This window comes from Macaca mulatta, chromosome 15, assembly GCF_049350105.2.
Source record: "Macaca mulatta isolate MMU2019108-1 chromosome 15, T2T-MMU8v2.0, whole genome shotgun sequence".
Classification (NCBI taxonomy): domain Eukaryota; kingdom Metazoa; phylum Chordata; class Mammalia; order Primates; family Cercopithecidae; genus Macaca; species Macaca mulatta.
In genome coordinates, this window is record NC_133420.1 from 14,487,654 (window position 1) to 14,502,060 (window position 14,407).

General features: G+C 45.0%; 1 non-coding gene across 1 annotated transcript; it reads right to left on the minus strand.

Moving 5' to 3' along the window:
- Window positions 1–4,446: 4,446 nt before the first annotated feature.
- Window positions 4,447–4,508, minus strand: LOC114672897 (U7 small nuclear RNA). Its single transcript, XR_003723428.2, has one exon. It is a non-coding gene; the product is annotated as a U7 small nuclear RNA (small nuclear RNA).
- Window positions 4,509–14,407: the final 9,899 nt, after the last annotated feature.

The window sequence follows — 14,407 nt, forward strand, 5'->3', positions numbered from 1 at the left end:
AAATATCCAGTCCATATGGACATTTTTGCAATTTCCCCCAGTTTTTTTCTATAGTTGCTCTTTTAGAATCAGGATCCAGCCAAGTTGCAAGCATTGCATGCGTGTATTATGTCTTTGGTTTCCTTTATGATGGAACAGCACCCCCTGCCCCTTTCTTTTGATAATGATTTTTCCCCCTAAAAGAGCCCAGGCTTGGCCGGGCACGGTGGCCGTGGCTCAAGCCTGTAATCCCAGCACTTTGGGAGGCCAAGATGGGCGGATCACAAGGTCAGGAGATGGAGACCATCCTGGCTAACCCGGTGAAACCCTGTCTCTACTAAAAAATACAAAAAACTAGCCGAGTGAGGTGGCGGGCGCCTGTAGTCCCAGCTACTCGGGAGGCTGAGACAGGAGAATGGCGTAAACCCAGGAGGCGGAGCTTGCAGTAAGCTGAGATCCGGCCACTGCACTCCAGCCTGGGCGACAGAGTGAGACTCCATCTCAAAAAAAAAAAAAAAAAAAAAAGAGCCCGGGCCAGTCCAGTAGAAGGTTCAGCATTCGGGATTTTCTCCTTGTTTCATCATGGTGCCATTTAACCTCTTCCTCCACCTGCTGTGTCTTAGTCCGTTTTCTGCTGCTATAACAGAATGCCACAGACTGGGTAACTTATAAAGAAAAGAGATGTATTTGGCTCACAGTTCTGGAGGCTGGGAAGATTGAGGGGCCACATCTGGTGAGGGCTTTCGTACTGCATTATCCCATGGAGAAAGGCAGAAGAGCAGGCAAGCACAGAAGACAGAGAGAGCACGGGTGGGAGCTGAACTTCCCTCCCCAAAGAACTAATTCTCTCCATGGTAACAGTATTAATCTACTGATGAGGGCATGACCGAATCACCTGTTAAAGGCCCTGCCTCTTAATTCCTTCCCAACGGCAATTAAATTTCAACATGAGTTTTGAAGAGGACATTCAAACCCTAGCACCCTGGGTCTTGGAACACATATTCCCATTGCAATGCCTATTCCTGAATAAACATTCTTTTCAAGATCTCACTGTGTCTTGGCAGTCAGGTCCTAGGCTGAACTGGATTCAGATGAGATGTTTTAGGCATGGATACTTCACAGGTGATGCTGTTGGCCTCACTGCATCAGGAGGTACCTAACAACAGGTTCTTCCACCTTAGTGATGCTGAGTTTGGTTAAAATGGTGACACCCAGTTCTCTCCACCATAACAGTGAATTAAGAAGCAATCTGTGGATTAGGACTTCATCGCCAAGCAAACATCCTGTTCTCTACAGCCTCCCCTACTGGTTTCGGCATCCATTGCGGCTCCTTGCTATAATCAATAATATCACTGGTGCCTTCAAAACTATTGTTCTTCCAATTTCAATTCTATCATTCCTTCTACATTTATTATCTGTAAAGAAGAGCTTTCTCGGCCGGGCGCAGTGGCTCACGCCTGTAATCCCAGCACTTTGGGAGGCCGAGACGGGTGGATCATGAGGTCAGGAGATCGAGACCATCCTGGCTAACACGGTGAAACCCCGTCTCTACTAAAAAATACAAAAAAACTAGCCGGGCGAGGTGGCGGGTGCCTGTAGTCCCAGCTACTCGGGAGGCTGAGGCAGGAGGATGGCGTGAACCCAGGAGGCGGAGCTTGCAGTGAGCTGAGATCTGGCCACTGCACTCCAGCCTGGGCGACAGAGCGAGACTCCGTCTCAAAAAAAAAAAAAAAAAAAAAAAGAAGAGCTTTCTCTCATTAGCTGGGGATGAACCAAAGTTCTAAAAAATGAGAGTGTAAGTGATTTGTCTTCCCTCCTTAATCCTTAATTGCTGATGTTCATAGCAAGGTGATGTAACTGGATTTTTTTCTTCTTGTTCTTGTTCTTTTCTTTTCTGTTTTTTTTTCTTTTTGAGTCAGGATCTCACTTCGTTGCCAAGGCTGAAGTGCAGTGGTGTGATCATGGCTCACTGTAGTCTCAACTCCTGAGGCTCAGGTGATTCTCCCACCTCACCTCAGTCCCCTGAGTAGCTGGAACTATAGGTACGTGCCACCACACCTGGCCGATTTTTCTATTTCTTGTAGAGGTGGGGTCTCACTATGTTGCCCAGGCTGGTCTCAAACTCCTGACCGCAAGTAATTCTCCTGCCTTGACCTCTCAAAGTGCCGAGAAACCAGGTGTGAGCCACTGTGCCTGGCCTATTTTTCTTGTCTATTCTCTTTTCCCTCTTAAACCTCAGCATCGCGATGAACTCATGGATTTCAAAAATTTAATTTTAAGTTCTGGGATACATGTGCAGGACATGCAGGTTTGTTACATAGGTAAACATGTGCCAGAACTCATGGATTTTTATTTATTCAATGTTTTACATTAAGTTGTAGAAATTCTATTTTATGGCTCCCGTGGATACTATAGCAATTACATGTTGGGTGACTTAAAATAACAGAAAGTTATTGCCTCTCAATTCTGGAGGCTGGAAGTCGGAAATCAAGGTGTTGGCAGGATTGGCTCCTTCTGGAGTCTCCGAGGGACAACCTGACCCAGGCCTTTCTCCCAGTGCCTGCTGGCTGTGGGCAATCTTTGGCATTCCTTGACCTGTAGCTGCGCCACTCCAATCTCTGCCTCTGCCTTCACGGGGCCTCCCACTCCGTGTCTATGTCTTTCCTCCTTCTGTCTTATGTAAGGACACGGGACATTGGATTTAGAACCCAGCCGGCTAATCCAAGATGGTCTCATTTTGAGACCATTAATTACATCCGCACAGACCTTTTTCCCAAATACGGTCACATTCACAGGTACTGAGGGTTAAGATTTGGACCTATCTTTTTGGGGTGCCTCTATTCAACCCACTACAGTTTCCTCACATTTTGTCACAGACAGCACATCCAGCATGGTTTCTGTATGGGTTCGACATCTCCCCATCAATCTTCGAGCATGTCCTTGCTTTCTCACACAAGAAGGTGACCCACTTGTACTTCCCCTACTGCATTTCTGGAAGCAGCCATTTCTTTCAGCCTTGTTCTATTTAGTTAGGGCTGGGATCTAAAGCCATGGCCAGGAGCTCTTGTTACTGGGCACCTGCCTCTGAGCTGTTTCAGTGTTCAGAACTAGGAAATTGATTTCTTTAAATTTATTTTTGTAATTATGACTTTGTCAATCTAAACAAAAAACAAAGAGAAATACTCTCTTATAGAAAATAACGTTTATTCAGGTATATGCGTTGCAATGGGAATGTGGGTGCCATAGGAAATTATTAACATGTAAATATTCTGGGAGGTAAAGGAAGGTAAAGGTTTTTAAAGAAAAAATGAGGACCAGCCTGGCCAAGATGGCGAAACCCCATCTCTACTAAAAATACAAAAATTAGCTGGGCATAGTGTCAGGTGCCTGTAATCCCAGCTACTCGGGAGGCTGAGGCAGGAGACTTGTTTGAAGCCGGGAGGCAGAAGTTGCAGTGAGCCAAGATCACGTCATTGCACTCCAGACCAGGACTCCGAAAAAAAAAAAAAAGGAAGAAGAATTGTTTTGAGATAATTATCCTTGGCTACAAGGATCAATAACAAGGATAGCACAGTCCAAGATTGGACAGGCCATTGCTGGGCAGATGTCCTCACAAAAGTATTTGTGTGTGTGTAGAATTGTGACCGCCTTTGTGCAAGGTTGTAGTTTTTGCAAAATCTTTTGTGATAGTGATTGTGACCAGGCATTGATGCATGAGAATCCGCCCATCATGGCCTTCCCTGGCTCTGTTTGTCAGGGCTTTCAATACAAGTGGCTCCATTTTGATTCAGACAATTTTCACAAGTTCCTATTGATATTCTCGGTTTGAATTTAGCATTATTGGGTTTTGTTTGTATACAGTGAAGGGGTCCAAGAGCAGTTTTGCTATATGCATAGATTGTATCATAGAGAAGTCTGGTATTTTAGTGTATCCATCACCAGATAGTGTATATTGTACCCATTAAGTAATTTCTCTCAGCATTATAGGTTTTTATTTCATTTTATTTATTTATTTATTTAGAGAAGGAGTTTTGCTTTTGTTGCCCAGGCTGGAGAGAAATGGCGTGGTCTCAGCTCACTGCAACCTCCACCTCCCAGGTTCAAGCGATTTTCCTGCCTCAGCCTCCCAAGTAGCTAGGATTACAGGCGTGCGTCACCACATGTGGGTAATTTTTTATTTTTAGTAGAGACGGGGGTTTCAACATGTTGGCCAGGCTGGTCTTGAACTTCTGACCTCAGGTGATCTTCCTACCTCAGCCTCCCAAAGTGCTGGGATTACAGGTGGGAGCCACCATGCCTGGCCTGCATTACAGGTTTTTAAAAATACTTGATTTTATATTTGTGTCTCTTTTCTCTTACATTGGAAATCTTGGTTTTTGACAAAATTAGCATTTTTATCTCTGCATCTTATTGCTCTATAGTTTATTCAATCAGTTCCCTATTTTTTTTCTTTTTTTTAACTCTTTTAGAGGCTTTTGGGCAAAAACCAGAAAGTCTGCTAGACAAATTCTAAAAGAACTGTAACACTAATCAGTCCCCTATTAATTGACATTTGGGTTGTCTCCAATATTCAACTTTTGCAGATAATGCCATAAGAAATATTTTTTTGGCCGGGCACAGCAGCTCACACCTGTAATCCCAGCACTTAGGGAGGCTGAGGCGGGTGGATCACTTGAGATCAGGAGTTCGAGACCAGCCTGGCCAACATGGTGAAACCCCATCTCTACTAAAAATACAAAAATTAGCCATGCATGGTGGCATATGCCTGTAATTCCAGCTACTTGGGAAGCTGAGGCAGGAGAATTGCTTGAAGCTGGGAGGCAGAGGTTGCAGTGACCTGAGATTGCACCATCACACTCCAGCCTGGATGACAGCGAGACTCCGTCTCAAGAGAGAAAATAAGCCTGGCATGGTGGCTCACACCTGTAATCCCAGCACTTTGGGAGGCAAAGGCAGGCAGATCACGAGGTCAGGAGATCGAGACCATCCTGGCTAACACGGTGAAACCCCGTCTCTACCAAAAAAAAAAAAAAAAAAATTAGCCAGGTATGATGGCAGTCTCCTGTAGTCCTAGCTACTCGGGAGGCTGAAGCAGAAGAATGGCGTGAACCCGGGAGGTGGAGCTTGCAGTGAGCCGAGATCGCGCCACTGCACTCTAGCCTGGGTGACACAGCAAGACTTTGTCTCAAAAAAAAAAAGAGAAAATAATAATAACAATAATATTTTTTTTTTTTTTGAGACGGAATCTGGCTCTGTCACCCAGACTGGAATGCATCTGGCATGATCTTGGCTCACTGCAACCTCCACCTCCCAGGTTCACTCCATTCTCCTGCCTCAGCCTCCTGAGTTGCTGGGACTATAGGCGCTGGCCACCGCGCCTGGTTAAGTTTTTGTATTTTTAGTAGAGACAGGGTTTCACCGTGTTAGCCAGGATGGTCTCCATCTGCCGACCTCGTGATCCGCCCACCTCCGGCTCCCAAAGTGCTGGGATTACAGGCGTGAGCCACCGCACCTGGCCCCACAAATAATTGACTTTTCACAGTTAAGATTGTGATATACTAGTTCTCTGTATATTAGTGAGGCCGTTTGTGATACAAGTTGCAAACGTTTTCTCTGCATCTATCATTTATCTTTCGACTTCGCTTACTTTTTTCTTACCATGCAAAAGGTTTTTGTTTTGTTTGGTTTTGCTTTGGTTTTTTGAGGTCGCCTAACTTATCTATCTTCTATTGTTTCTGACTGTTCAGCCATTTTTAGAAAGATTTTCTTCCCTCCCCTCTTGATTACAGAGAATTCACACATGTTTTCTTCTAGCACTCGTATGATTTCACTTTTGACACTTAAAGTTTATTCTGGTGTAGGGTGTGGAGAGGGATCTAACTTTATCTTTTTCCAAATGGTCACTGCATATGCTTCAGGGGAGGCGCAGCTAAAATAAAACTTCTAGTTGTGAATGCTGCTGCTTGGGGGAGTGAGAAATGGTCTCACAGTGACCATGAAACTCTCGAACATCCAACACGCTGCGAGTGTGGTCCTGCACAATTTATTGCTGAGGGTGTGTAGAGACGTGATCAGGGATTTGAGAGAGGAGGCGGCCTACCCAAGGAGACAAAACACCCAGAATTTTAAATTTAAATTGAGCCAGCCTCAGTGGCTCATGTCTGTAACCCCGATGTTTTGGGAGGCTGAGGTGGGAGGATCGCTTAGACCAGGAGTTCGAAACTAGACTGGGCAACGTAGTTAGGGCCAATCTCTAAAAAAATAAAAATAAAAAAAGTATCCAGGGAATACATGCCCATATTCCCAGCTCTTTGGGAGGCTGAGGTGGGAGGATCACTTGAGCCCAGGAGCTCGAGGCTGTAGTGAACTATGATCACACCACCGCACTCCAACCTGGGACAGAGCGAGACCCTGTCTCAAAAAATAAATAAATAAAATAAAATTGGCAGGCATCAATATCAAGATGAAGCCTTTGCCCACATTCAACAGATAGCTCTTTCCTTCTTTCCTGAACTCACAAACTTCTAGGGGCTCTGTGTTGCCTACAGATACAGTCCAGGCTGCTTATTTAGCACAGGGTCCTTCATACATGGCTTTTCTTGCCTCCTATTCCCTACACCTGATCATTTATAAAGCAAGCAAGCTTTCTGTGATCTTGCTTCCATGCCTCTCTGCTCAAGCTGGGTCCTACTGTCATAAAGTCCATCTGCTCCATCACCATTGATCAAATTCTTGATGAAACCAGAAGGAAAGTTTAAGTCTCACCCTCACCAGTAAGTTGCCCTCATCACTCTGATTTTGACCTCTTTCTCCTGCAGCACTTTGTAGGTTGGTTCTGGGCTGGACCTGGCCTTGATCACAGTAGGGTCGGTCCTTCCCATGTCGTCTGCTGGGTCCACGCTCCTTGACAGCAGGTATAGGGGACTTACCTGGAACCCCAGAATGTGACTTTATTTGGAAAGGAGGTCTTTGAAGATGTAGTTTGATTCAGCTGAGTTCACACTGGGTTGAGGTGGGTTTTAAATCCAATGCCTGGGGTCCTCATAAGAAGAGGAGCAAACACAGAGGGACACAGAGGAGAAGTCTGCATGAAGATGGAGGCAGAGACTGGGCCGATGCAGCCATAGCCAAGGAACACCAAGTATGACCGGTGACCATCAGAAGCTCGGAAAGAGCCAGGGAACAGCTGCTCCCTTGGAATCTTCAGAAGGAATCAACCCTGCTGACTGATACCTTGGGTTTGGGACTTTTGGCCTCGAGAATTGTGAGAGAATAATCTGTTGTTTTAAGCCACCCAGTTTGCAGTAACTTGTTATGGCAGCCCTGGGAAATGAATATAGCAGGCATCAACAATAACAATATTTACTCAATCCTCACGCTGTGTGGGCATTCTGCTAGGTATTCATGCGTGTCTCTCACTGGACTGTCCGTATTAATCTATTCCCACGCTGCTGTGAAGAAATCCCGAGACTGGGTAATTTATAAAGGAAAGTGGTTTAATTGACTCACACTTCCTCAGGACTGGGAGGGCCTCAGGAAACTTACAATCATGGCAGGAGGGGAAGCAAACACATCCTTCTTCATGTGGCAGCAGGAAGGAGAAGTGCTGAGCAAAGTGGGGAAAGCCCCTTATAAAACCATCAGGTCTCGTGAGAACTCACTCGCTATCCCGAGAACAGCATGTGAGAACCACCCCCATGATTCAATTACCTCCCACAGTTTCCCTCCCATGACATGTGGGGATTATGGGAACTACAGTTTAAGATGAGATTTGGGTGGGGACACAGCCAAACCATATCACTGTCCTGGGAACCTTCTGAGCTCGGAATCTAAGGTATTGGTATCATCTCCATTTTACAGATGGAGAAACTGAGGCTTGGAGACTCACCCAGGACCACACAGCTTGGTTGCAGAGCCAGGATCCCAATAAATCAGCCCTCTCTGTCCTCACCAGAGGGCCCGGCTCACACACTGCACACCCTCAGCTGCCATGGCCAGTTCTCCCAGTCTCTCATTTACCCTCTGAATGCCGGCACTTCCCAAATCTTGGCCTCTGCCTTCAAGTCTAAACTCCAAATCCATGTCCACTGGGCCTGTCTCTCTGGCATCTCAATTGAGCTGGTCCCAAAGTGACATCAGCACACGTTCTCCAGTCCAGTTCCCACCTCGTGTCTCAGGGAATGGCACCACCCACACCCCAGCCAAAATCCTGAGTTCACCTTCTGATATAGTTTGGATGTGTGTCCCTGCCCAAATCTCATGTTGACATGTAATCCTGAATACTGGAGGTGGGGTCTGGTGGGAGGTGATTAGATCATGGGGGCAGATTTCTCATGGATGGTTTAGTACAATTCTCTTGGTACTGTCCTCTTGATAGTGAATGACTTCTCATAAGATCCGGTCATTTAAAAGTGTATGGCACCTCCTCGATCTCTCTTTCTTGCTCGTGCTTTCTCTGTGTGATGTGCCTGCTTTCCATTTGCCTTCTGCCATGATTGGAAGCTTCCTGAAGCCTTCTCAGAAGCACATGCTGCTATGGTTCCTGTACAACCTGCAGAACTATGAGCCAATTAAATCTCATTTCTTTATAAATTACCCAGTCTCGCATATTTCTTTGTAGCAATGCAAGAACAGCCTAACACATCCTCTTTCTCCTCTATCTCCCGTCTTGCCACCTTAATCCAGGCTATCATCACCACTCCCCTGGAGTACTGCATCCCATTTCTAAACAGCCCCTCCCTGCCTCCTGGCCTGGCCCCATTCTCCACACCCCAGCAGATGTCGACCCAATTAAAATCCTTCAAGACTCCTCACTGAGCTCAGGATCAAGGTCAAACACCTTCACATGACCGACCCCTCGTGATCTGCCCCTGCTGTGTCTCCAGTGGTTGTGACTCAGACGTTCATTATCTGGTGACTGGGGCAAGTTTCTCTGACTCAGTTTCCTTATCTGTAAAATTACACCTACTGCATAGGATTATTCTGAAGGTAAATATATGCACACAAAACCATAGGAAACTGCTTGGTACTCAATACACGTTGCCTGTTGGCTGACATTAGTATTTCTTGCCTCTCTTTCCTCAGCATGCTTGGTTACAGTCATGCTGGCTGCTTCTCAGCTGCTCCTGGCTTTCTCATTCCTGTTACTATTACACATGTTCCTACTTTCTAACTTTCTCTCTCTTTTCCTGGCTAACTAACTGCCACTTCTTCTTCATATCTGAATTGAAATGCTACCACCGACAAAAGTGGTCTGGGTGTCTGCTACTAAAGTGTCTTTGACTTATGCTATGACAACAAGCACTGGGTTGTATTACAATTGTGCTTGTATGTCTCTATCTCCCATCCTGGTCTACATAAGGTTCTAGAGGCTGGGGACTCTCTCTTGTTCACTACTGAGTTCCCCCATGCCTAGCAAAGAAGCGCAGAGGAGATGCTAGTACATCATTGTTGAATGAAAGAATGCTTCTCTGCATTGACACATAAACGACTACATACTCTTCACTTAATACACGTAGAGTGCTTAGAACAATATGGGCTCATAGCAACTCCTCAGTAAGTGCTAGTTGCTACATTATTACTGCGATGACTGGGATGGTAGATGTATGAACAGAAAAGTACTATGGGGACCACAGAAGGATCTGCTACTTTGTCTGGAGGTGTCAGGGCAGCCGTTAGAGAAAGGTGTTTTCCAGGCCATGCACATTTGTGTGCTAAGCATTGGAAACAAATCACCCCCAAAGATGCCTAAATCCTGAAATTTACAACCTGTGTGGCCCCCCTCTCATTGGGTGTGAGCAGTAACTGCCTTAGGCACTCACTGAGACTACCTAGTGACTTCCTTCTAAAGAATACGATAGGAAATGTGATGGGATGGCACACTTGAAGGGTTAGGTTATGATAGACCCTGTCTTCCATCTTATTTGCACTCTCTTTTTTGTTCTCTCTGATGGGAGCCAGCTGCCATATTGTGAGCTGCCCTGTGGAAAAGCCCACACGACAAGGAACTGTATCTTGTCAGCAACTGTGTGTGAGCTTGGGAGAGCATCCTTCCCCTGTCAAGCCTTGGGATGACTGTAGCCCCAGCTGACATCTAGACTGCAGCCTTGTGAGGGGCCCTGAGCCACATGACCCAGCTAAACTACACCCATATTCCTGATCCACAGAAACTGTGAGATAATAGGTGGTGGTGTTCCAATTCTATGTTTCTGATAACTATATTTCAGAATTAATTGCTCCACAGCAATAGACAACTAATGCATTCTTTGGTCAAAATTCTTCCCAAAAAGGGAAGGCTTGAAATATATGTGTTGTTTTGAATGAATCCAGCAACAGGTGGTATATTTCAAAGGCTGCACTTGGAGAAGTCAAACTGCTCTACTTTGGCAGGGAAGGATGGAAGAGCATCCACGGGTTCCTGGAATCTCTGTCTGGGACTGGCCCCTTTAGGATATTTCCTGGGATTTATTGAGCAGCCTATCACTTTTGCCAACATTCGTATCCTATGCTGATACATGATTTTTAAATTTTCAGGTCTACTTGCTAAGCAAGGGCTTTTAGAAGACGATCCATGGAAATGACAGTTCTCTAATCTACATCAATGCTTTTCTTTGCCAAAAAAAAAAAAAGGAGGAGGTGGAAAAGGGTATGATGGTAGCTTTTCTTTGGAAGAAGAAAGTTTTACCTTAGAATGGTTTAAAAAACAACAATACAACCATAGTTTAAGAGGCCAAGAAACTTGTTTTCCTAGACACTCAGGATAATGACTAATTTTACGTCTCAATTTGTCTGGGCCACAGTGGCCATATGTGTGGTAAAACGTGTTTTTGGATGAGATGAGCATTTTGCCTTCCACTATGTGGGTGGGCCTCATCCATTCAATTCAAGGCCTGAGTAGATCAAAAGACTGACCTCCCACAAACAAGAGGGAATTCTGCCAACAGACAGCCTTTGGACTAGTGGTTCTTCTCTGTTCCCAGGTCTTCAGCCTGCCAACCCATCCTGCAGATTTTGGACATGCCAGACTCAAAAATCATGTGCGTCAACTCCTTAGACACACACACACACACACACACACACATGCACACACACACATCGTGTTGGTTCTGTTTCTCTGGAGAACTCTTACTAATATACTCAGGATGATTTCAAATCAATCAACCAATCAGTTTATGTTAAGAATTTAAATTACCTTCAGAAAAAAAGGAACAAAGGTAAGAATTACCACAAATTTCTCCTCAGAAATTTTGTCGATTAAGATATAATGGAATGACATATTTAAAAAGCTGAAAGAGGCTGGGCATGGTAGCTAATGCCTGTAATCCCAATCCTTTGGGAGACTGAGGTGGGAGGATCACTTAAGGTCAGGAGTTCAAGACCAGCCTGGGAAACATAGTGAGACTTCATCTCTAATAAAAATGTTTTAAAAAGTAGCTGGTCATGGTGGCATGCACCCATAGTCCCAGCTACTTGAGAGGCTGAGATGGGAGGATTGACTTTGAGGTTGCAGTGAGCTATTAACACACCACTGCACTCTATCCCGGGTGACAGAGTAAGACCCTGTCTCAAAAAACAAAAGGAAAAAAAGCTGATAGAAGGAAACCGTCAACCTAGAATTCTATACCCAGCAAAAATATCTTTCAAAATTGAAGGTAAAATACTTTTTCAAACAAAGGTCAAGAGAATTTATTCCATGCTCATTTTATAAAAAATGTTAAAGGAAGCTCTTTAAGTAGGAGGAAAATAATACCAGATGCAAACTTGGATCTACACAAAGAAATGAAAAATGCTAGCAATGGTAAATATGTGGGCAAATATGAAACATTTTTTCTCAGTTTTTTGTTTCTTTAAAAAATATTTGGCCGGGTGCAATGGCTCACGCCTGTAATCCCAGCACTTTGGGAGGCCAAGGCGGGTGGATCATGAGGTCAAGAGATCGAGACCATCCTGGCCAACATAGTGAAACCCCATCTCTACCAAAAATTAAAAAAATAGCTGGGCATGGTGCGTGCCATGTAGTCCCAGCTACTCAGGAGGCTGAGGCAGAAGAATCACTTGAACCCGGGAGGAGGAGGTTGCAGTGAGCAGAGATTGCACCACTGCACTCCAGTTTGGGCAACAGAGGGAGACTCCGTCTCAAAAAAAAAAAAAAAAAAAAAATTGGCCAGATGTGGTTGCTCACACCTGTAATCCCAGCACTTCTGTGAGGCCAAGGTAGGAGGATCACTTGAGCCCAGGGGTTTGAGACCACCCTGGGCAACATAGCAAAATCCTGTTTTATTTCTTTTTTTCTTGAGACAGAGTCTTGCTCTGTTATCCAGGCTGGAGTGCAGTGGCATGATCTCAGCTCACTGCAACTTCTGCCTCCTGGGTTCAAGCGATTCTCCTGCCTCAACCTCCCGAGTAGCTGGGACTACAGTCATGCACTACCACACCTGGCTAATTTTTGTATTTTTAGTAGAGATGGGGTTTTACCATATTGGTCAGGCTGGTCTCCAACTCCTGACCTCAAGCAACCTACCCACCTCAGCCTTCCAAAGTGCTGGGATTACAGGAGTGAGCCACTGCACCCTGCCGGCAAAACCCTGTTTCTACAAAAAATGCAAATATTATCTGGGTGTGGTGGTGCACGTGCCTGTAGTCCCAGCTACCAGGGAGGCTGAGGCAGGAGGATCGCTTGAGCCCTGGGAGGTGGAGGTTGCAGAGGGCTGAGATCGTGCCACTGCATTCTAGCCTTGGCGACAGACCAACACACACACAAAAAATTGATTCTTTAAAGCAAAAATAATAAAAATATTTTTATAATATAAACCCCTACCTAGGGTTTTATAACCTATGTAGAAGTAAAATTTATGACAACAATAGCACAAAGAACAGGGGGCAGGAAATAGAAGTGTATAGTTTATTTTATTTATTTATTTATTTTTGAGACGGAGTCTCACTCTGTCGCCCAGGCTGGAGTACAGTGGCGCGATCTTGGCTCACTGCAACCTCCGCCTCCCGGGTTCAAGCGTCAGCCTCCCAAGTAGCTGGGACTAGAGGCATGTGCCACTATACCCAGCTATGTTTTTATATTTTTAGTTGAGATGGGGTTTCATCATGTTAGCCAGGATGGTCTCAATCTCCTGACCTCATGATCTGCCTGCCTCGGCCTCCCAAAGTGCTGGGATTACTGGCATAAGCCACTGTGCCAGGCCTATTTTAGTTTTGAGATGGGATCTCACTCTGTCACCCAGGCTGGAGTACAGTGGTGCCATGTCGTCTCACTACAACCTCCGCCTCCTGGGCTCAAGCAATCCTCCTGCCTCAGCCTCTCAAGTAGCTGGGACTACAGGTACTCGTCACCATGCCCAGCTAATTTTTGTATTTTCAGTAGAGACACTGTTTTGCCATGTTGCAAGTAATCCACCTGCCTCGACCTCCCAAAGTGCTGGGATTACAGGCATGGAGCCACCATGCCTGGCCAGAAGTATATTGTTATAAGGCTCTTAAATTATATCTGAAATGGTATAGTAGCCACTGAATACAGACAGTGATAAGCTAAAGATTCACATTTTAAATCCTAGAGCAATCACTAAAAGCATAAAACAAAGAGGCACAGCAAAGAAGCCAATAGTGGTGGTAAAATGGAATTCTAAAAAATGCTAAATTAATCCAAAAGGAGGCTGAAAAAGACAAAAGAAAGGAACAAAGAACAGATGGAAAAATAGAAAGCAAATATCAAGAAGGTAAACTGAAGCCCAACTACGCTGATAATTATATTAAATGTAAATGGTCTATATGTTCCAATTAAAAGAACCATAAGCACATAAATGCGAAAATCCTTAATAAAACATGAATTAACCAAATCAACAAGTATTTTTCAAAATACAGCATGATCAAGTCGTGCTTGTCTAGGAGTGCAAGCATAAATCACCATCAATGTATCTGTGTACTTCACCACATTGATAGGCTAAAATAAAGATATTTCTGACTATTCAATGAATGCAGAAAAAGCATTGGATAAGGCCCACATCTATTCTTTTTTTTTTTTTTTTTTTTGAGACGGAGTCTCGCTCTGTTGCCCAGGCTGGAGTGCAGTGGCCGGATCTCGGCTCACTGCAAGCTCCGCCTCCCGGGTTCACGCCGTTCTCCTGCCTCAGCCTCCCGAGTAGCTGGGACTACAGGCGCCCGCCACCTCGCCCGGCTAGTTTTTTGTATTTTTAGTAGAGACGGGGTTTCACCGTGTTAGCCAGGATGGTCTCGATCTCCTGACCTTGTGAACCGCCCGTCTCGGCCTCCCAAAGTGCTGGGATTACAAGCTTGAGCCACCGCGCCCGGCCTCAGCTATTCTTTAATTTGGTAAAAGTCATAGACAAAAGTCTTAAAGCAAACATTATACCTACTGTAGAAAATTTATATGCATTTCCTTGAAGATTGGGAATAATGA